Here is a 7,829-nt window from a genome sequence, read left to right on the forward strand (position 1 = left end):
GGTATGGCCTTTGGGGGTCCAGACAAAATGTGTTTCTGGGTATCAAGAGCTGTTGCTCATCAATGGAAATAAACAAGGAGTGTAGTGAGGTTCACAGGAAGAAGGAAAACAGAATGTTCCACCAGGAGCTGCTTAGTCTCCATATAAATGAGGTAGAGAGTAAAGAGAAATGATCAATTTTAGAGCCAATTCCACACACCACTGAAAAGGATGCACATTATCTGTGGATAGGATATTCTATAGATATCTGTTAAACCAAGTTTATCTATGATGTATTTTAAATGTGAAGTTCTCTGTGGGTATTTAATTTGGAAAACCTATTTAAAAATAACAATAATATAGTAAAGTCTCACATTGTTATTATAAAAGAACCTATTTGACTTTTCATGCCTTATGCTGTTTTATTATATAAAACTGGAAGCCCCAGTTTTATACATGTTTATAGTTGTTACATATTTCTAATTAATTGTTCCCTTTATTACTATGTAGTGGCTTTCTTTATCTCTTCTGCCTAGATTTGGTTTGAAATCTACTTTATTAGATTAGTCCAGCTACACCAGCTTGCTTATAGCCTCTATTTACATAATAAGGTGAGTCTCACCCCTTGACTAGCAAAGAATTTGAATGTGTTTGCTAGTGAGGTGTGTTTCTTAAGCTCTACAGACAGTTGAGTCATATTTTTTATCTCAATTAGACTGAATCTTCTAATTGATGATGTCACTTGCATTTAGGGATTTTTTTATTGAGAGGGGTTTTCATTTTGTTCTGGGGTTTTGGAAGTTTTTCTGGCTGACTGGATTATGGGTTGTTCTTTTCTTCTTCCCCTATATTAAGGATTTACTGATTTACTGTGTTGTACATAATGGTTTCCTTACCAACTCTTTTCTAGTCATCTCATAAAATGTATTTTTTATAGACTATATTTCTTACATATAAACTATATTTATATATAGATATATTTCTCATTAAACTTGTTTTAATGGGTCTCAAAATTCTGTGACAGATTTTTTGGTCAAGTTGTTTCCATTAAAAAGTACTGATTTTGAAAACTGATAACTTAAAACTGCCACACACACACAAAAAAAATGGTCCACAAAACATTCTCCTTTCCTTCTGAAGGTTTTACGATGCATTGTTATCATTAACCAGTCTTTTACTATTAAACTTAAATGGCCAATTGAGACAAACAGTTCTGAGACCGTTCTTCCACCACTGATTAAGACTGTAGTGGCAGGTGTTAGGGGTAATATTCATTTAGCCTTCTGAGCTTTCTGGGCAGACTTGGTGACTTTGCCAGCTCCAGCAGCCTTCTTGTCCACAGCCTTGATGACACCCACAGCATCTGTCTGCCTCATGTCACGAACAGCAAAGTGACCAAGTGGAGGATAGTCAGAGAAGCTCTCAACACACATGGGCTTGCCAGGGACCATATCAACAATGGCTGCATTGCCAGACTTCAAGAATTTAGGGCCATCTTCCAGCTTCTTGCCTGAACGACGATCAATCTTTTCTTTAAGCTCAGCAAACTTGCATGCTATGTGAGCAGTGTGACAATCCAGTACAGGAGCATAGCCAGCACTAATTTGGCCTGGATGGTTCAGGATAATCACCTGCGCAGTGAAGCCAACGGCTTCCATTGGTGGGTCATTTTTGCTGTCATCAGCAACGTTGCCACGTCTAACGTCTTTAAGGGACACATTCTTTACATTGAAGCCCACATTGTCCCCAGGAAGAGCTTCACTCAGGGCTTCATGGTGCATTTCAACAGACTAGACTTCTGTTGTGACATTGACTGGAGCAAAGGTAACCACCATGCCAGGTTTGAGAACACCAGTCTCCACAGAGCCCACAGGGACAGTACCAATACCACCAATTTTATAGACATCCTGGAGGGGCAGGCGCAGGGGTTTGTCAGTTGGACGAGTTGGTGGCAGGATACAATCCAAAGCTTCCAGCAGTGTGGTGCCATTGGCACTGCCATCTTTGCGGATGACTTTCCATCCCTTGAACCAAGGCATATTAGCACTTGGATCCAACATGTTGTCACCATTCCAACCAGAAATTGGCACAAATGCTACTGTGTCAGGGTTGTAGCCAATTTTCTTAATGTAGGTGCTGACTTCCTTAACGATTTCCTCGTATCTCTTCTGGCTGTAGGGTGGCTCAGTGGAATCCATTTTGTTGACACCAACAATCAGCTGTTTCACACCCAGGGTGTAAGCCAGAAGGGCATGCTCACGGGTCTGCCAATTCTTGGAAATACCAGCTTCGAATTCACCAACGCCAGCAGCAACAATCAGGACAGCACAGTCAGCCTGAGAGGTGCCTGTAATCATGTTTTTGATGAAGTCTCTGTGTTCTGGGGCATCAATGACAGTCATGTAGTATTTGCTGGTCTCAAATTTCCACAGGGAGATGTCAATAGTGATACCACGCTCACGCTCAGCTTTCAGTTTGTCCAAGACCCAGGCATACTTGAAGGAGTCTTTTCCCATCTCAGCAGCCTCCTTCTCAAACTTCTCGATGGTTTGTTTGTCGATCCCGCCACATTTGTAGATCAGGTGGCCGGTTGTGGTGGACTTGCCTGAATCGATGTGGCCAATGACGACGATGTTGATGTGAGTCTTTTCCTTTCCCATTTTGGCTTTGAATTAGCGGTGGCTTTCACAACACCTGTGTTCTGACGGCAAACCCGTTGCGAAAAACTATATTTATATTTTTATGTGAACTATATTTCTTCCCCCCCCACCCCCAGTTTATAGAGTTCCTTTTAGTATTTTCCACATGACTGCCAGGTCAGCATGAATTACCTTTTTTAATTATATTTTAAAATTAACATATGTTTAATTTCATTTTTAAATGAATATATAATGCTATTTCTCCATTGACTTTAAGTGATAACTTTCCTGGGTACAACAATTTTGGTTTACAGTTATTGACTTTCAGGATTAAACTATATCATTCAAGCCTTCTGTAAATTTTAGAGTGGCTGACAAATAATCTGGTGCTCTTCTGATGGTCCCGCCTTCATATATAAGTAGGCATTTTCCCTTAAAATACTTCTTTTCTATTCATTCACTCATTCAGTGTGTGTGTGTGTGTGTGTGTGTGTGTGTGTTTCATCATAGCAAGCCTGTGCTGTGGAGATCAGAGGAGAAATTTCTCTCCTTCTGTCATATGATCTCAGGGATCAAACTGAGGTCATCAGGCTCAGCAGCAGGTCCCTTTACTCACCAAGAAATCTCATCAGTTCCACTTACACACTGGAATGTTATTTGTTTGCTTTGTATTGTTAACATTTTGATTATAACATATCATAAAGATGTTCTCCTTTGGTCATATCTATCTAGAGTTCTAAGTGTCTCTTATTTTGGGGTGTTCATTTCTTTTTCTAGAGTTCAGTGGGCTGACATCCATTCTCTGATCCCTTATATTGTTGAAGAGCTATTTCTTTTGGTTATCAGGTGACCATCCCCTGTCATTAAGCATACTAACTATGGTAACCTACAAAATACATTGGCCCAACGTTATGACAGAGACATAAGAAAACAACACAATGACGGATGGCTATATCCACTGTAGTCATTGAAACTTGTAATATTTACTTCTAGGTTATAGAAGTTGTTACTATATTTTCACATTAGATTCTAGATTTGACACCCTCATGTCACAAGTTGAGGATGATGTTGAGGGTGCTATCATATATGGGGGCTAAAAGGCTGACTAGAGGTTAGAATTCTACAGCTATCTCAACATAGTGGGTTGGGACTTGTAATGAATTAGCTGTCCACAAGTCACCCTGCAAATAATGCCAATAAACTGAATATTTCACCAAGCTGGACTTAGATAAACTCTTTTCTTTGATCTTATGGTCTATATGAGTAGACATGCCTTTTTATCTCTCTAGGAAAACTAATGTAACACAAGACATAAATACTGTGCAATTACAGCATTCAGCTGTAATGATTATCAGCTAGAATAAACTAACGGCTGCAGTCTTTACTAGAGCAACTATGAATACTCACAATAGACTTTCAATCAGCTGTTGATGTTCCTTGTACAAGAAATGTGAAGGATCATTGGACTCTCCCCTGTGTTGGTATGATGTTCTTGTGGAATGTATACAATTTTCCCTTGTTCATTCACCTGCTGATTTCTCTAACCCACTATCTGGTTTCAATCCAGACATTGTATTGTGATGTTTATTCCAAGCATCACCTGTCTCAAGTTTGTGTAAACATGCTACCATTTGTTCTCTGTATTGTCAATAAAACAGCCAGCCAATGCTGAGCAATAGAGAGAATAGGGTGGGATGTCCTTGTCTGGAGGGGAGGAGAAAGAAAAGAGTGGGAAGAGGGTGAGAGGAGAAATATCTGAGAGGAGAGGACCTGGAAACACCAGGAGAGATGAAAAAGACCTAAGATATGACTAAAAAGCAAGCATAAGGTTGGAAATCTGAATGGGAGGAAGCAGACTAGGAGGTTTAGGATGGAGTAATTATTGTCCAGCATTGTATTCTAGGTTAATGTGTGATTATTTGTGTATACAGCTGGTTTAGGAATAACCACTGTTTAACTAAAAGATAAATCAATAATAAATATTAATAATCATCAACACCCCCTGAAAATCCAGCCATTCCCTTGCATGACTCTCTGTCAGCTATATGTGAGTCTGTCTTAGTTGTATGATCTCAGGAGGTGCTATAGTTATATAGACTCTAGAATGTTAACTAATTGAGAAACTCCATTTATACAGTGATAAGGAAGTCATCATCTGTGCTGGGTGAAACTTTTCAATAGTATGGCTGCTTTGGCGTGTGTAAATTACTGCTCACCCATCGTCTGTAAGTAAATCAAATAAACTCATTGATTCTCCAAGTTAGGCTTTGATGGAATTACACTCTGGTCTGCACACAATCTTGGGTGAAAGATGTGGCAGAAAGGAGTTATTTGTCTATATTTTCCTGGCAAAAAGTTCAGGCAACTAAGGTTGCAGGTATGTTTGGAGGATTGGAGAATAAGCTGCATTGTTTGGACCATGGCTTTCAGTTGCAAGAAGTTAACATTATTTTTCCTGCTTAGGTTCCTTCTTGCCAAAATGGTCAGCAGAGAATCAAGACAGATACTAGGATTGCAGCCAAACATGGGGTGGAATTCTGGAGGTCCTGTGTAAGTACTGGGGGAAAAAATAGAAGGATTTGGGAGGAGACAGGAACCTCACAGAAAACTAACAGAGACAACTAACCCAGTACTATGGCGGCTTTCAGAGGCTGAAACATCAACTAAGGAGCATGCATGATCTGGACCTAGGCCCCTTGTAACCATGTAGCCTACGGGCAGCTTGGTCTTCATATGGAGCACCTGACAAGTGGGAGAGGGGCTGTTTCTAACATAGATTCCATTGCCTGCTTTTGGATCACTTCTTCCTGGCAGGACTACCTTGCCTGGCCTCAGGGAATGAAGATATGCTCAGTCCTGATGTGACTTGACATGCTAGGGAAGGTTGATATGAAAGGAGGTGGCTTCATATTTCTAGGGAAAGGAGAGAGGGGTAGGAGGAAGTAGAGGAAAAAGTTGGGGGGACTGGAAGGATGAGAGGATACCCTTGGGATATAAAGTAAATAAACTAATATAAAACAAAAAACAAAATGATCAGGTATTAAGAAAGATTTTAGCCTCGCATCCTGAGCGTATCATTTTAGCTTTTTATGGTATCCAACCATGCTTGGGGAGAATGTCTTGCTTCAATGGCTGTAAAGGCCTGAATGATCATGGCTGCATCACACTGTTGTGAGACTCTAATCTTGCATATATACCACAGGCAAACCAAGGAGACCAACACCAGAAGGCCTGCTAACACTCCCATGCCCGCCCATTCCTTCAGATGATTCATGGCTGCAGCAATCCATGTTGATAATCCTGTGGCTAGTCCTGCGTCCACTCCGGTAGAATTTACTGTGACAATGGCCACTCTCAGCTGCTCCATCGTAGTATCGAATTCTCCAGTCCAATTACCTAAAATATAGCTCAACAATTGTTTAGACAGATTTGCAGGATGCGAGGCTAAGCACTGCACTCAGGGTCAGCCGCTTTGGACCCAGAGAAGAGCATGTCTGATTGCATGCGGGTTGATGCCCCAGGTCCCGCCTCTGAGAAAAAGGTATCGGACGGGTCCGATGCTCTTTGGGTGGATGACACCTAAATGAACATCTGTACAAAGTCCCAATTTATTTCTAATATCAGAGATCAGACCTCTACTCTTGCCTGATGCGTCTAAAACAAAAAGGGGGAACTGTAGAGAGCTGCAGAATGCTATGCCTTAAAGATGGAGCTGGTTTCCGCCTTCCACCTTCCCGATGGTGAGTGCTCTCTGTCAGGAACAACTCCACATTTGGCTAAGGCCGAGGATCTGGCTTGCTTCCATGTATGTGGACCTATCTGCATTGCCCCCGTGGCATGCCTGGGTTGGCTACCCAGAGGCTATTTAAGCTGTGGGCTGGCTTTCCCCGGGGTCCGAGGATTGTTCAATGTTCCTGAATAAACTGCATTGAAAAAAAAAAAAAAAGAAAGATTTTAATAATTAGAAATGTTAAATATTTACACTTCTGATTTAACATAAACCTATTCAACATAATGATGTTATTCCCATCATATATTTTACAGTTAAGGCAAGAAAACTAAATTCGAGGTCTTTCACTATGTGAGATGATGTCCTCCAAAATGCTTATGATGTGCATACATAGACGCTGTCCACACCACATCCCTGTAAGTGGCTGCCTCTGAAGGAAAAGACTGCAGACTCCGTGATAAAAGCTCTCAGAGTCCTAAGGAGGAACTAAAGTGGGGCAGCAACATAATTTCATTTGCAGTTTATAAAATATGGGAAATTAGTTAAAGGAACAGAGGCCTGGAGGCAGGAAACAGATGGGAGTTATCGTCATGCTCCATGTGAGAAACTGGGGATGCCCTGACAGAAAATTTGAATTAAAAAAAAAATTAGGAATATGGAATCAGCAAGACTTGATGACTGACCAAATGAGGGAGTGAAAGAAACAGAGGAAGCTGCATGACAGTAAAAAAAAAAAAATCAAGCTATTCCCAGCTTATAAACATCAGAGTGTATCTATTACATCTTCACTTCCTTTGACGCTTTTATATCTGTTTATTCTATCTTATGATTATTAATAATTGTAATTAGGCATTTTTCTTTAAAAATAATTTTCAAGAAAGCATTGACCGAAAAGAATTTTCTTTTCTTTTTGAACTAATACTTTCTTTCAGAGATTTTTCTGTCTGGCATATCTATGAAGATACTGCTGTAAGGACTGTGTTGATATTTGTGATCTAGTGGTAAAATGTTAATTCTTCACCCATGTTAATAAATATAAATTCAAATGTGACTCAAGGATGTCTTTAACATTGGAATGAAATATTGACATAAATTTGACACATAAATGACATAGTTGCAAATATTGTTCAAAAATTAACACCTAGTATTATAGAAACACAAATTTCAGTCCTCCAGTATTCACTTCTCTTTCTATTTTTATTATATCTAAAAATTAAATTTCTATGAAGGATAACAGCACTCCCTTTTGCAGTAAATGTCTTTAGAGAAAGGTCATACTCTTCCATAGAGATATGTCAAGGCTAATGGACATATTCAAAGGTTAAATTTCAGGGCCCTGCATCGAGTTTGATTCACGCTGTTTTATAATTGCATGCCTGTGGCTACCCTAGTTGGTTAGCACACCATACTAATGAGGCCAGTGGCAAAAGTTCAAATCCCTAAGCAAGCAATTTGTTTTTCTCTGCTTGTGGTGATGACTG

The 7,829-nt window shown here is 39.9% G+C and overlaps 1 pseudogene; it reads right to left on the reverse strand.

Annotated features, from left to right (window-relative positions):
• Window positions 1-958: 958 nt before the first annotated feature.
• LOC110542342 (elongation factor 1-alpha 1-like) lies at window positions 959-2,691 on the reverse strand (annotated as a pseudogene).
• Between the last annotated feature and the right edge of the window lie 5,138 nt (window positions 2,692-7,829).

The sequence above is a fragment of the Meriones unguiculatus genome, chromosome 3, assembly GCF_030254825.1.
Source record: "Meriones unguiculatus strain TT.TT164.6M chromosome 3, Bangor_MerUng_6.1, whole genome shotgun sequence".
In the NCBI taxonomy this organism is placed as follows: domain Eukaryota; kingdom Metazoa; phylum Chordata; class Mammalia; order Rodentia; family Muridae; genus Meriones; species Meriones unguiculatus.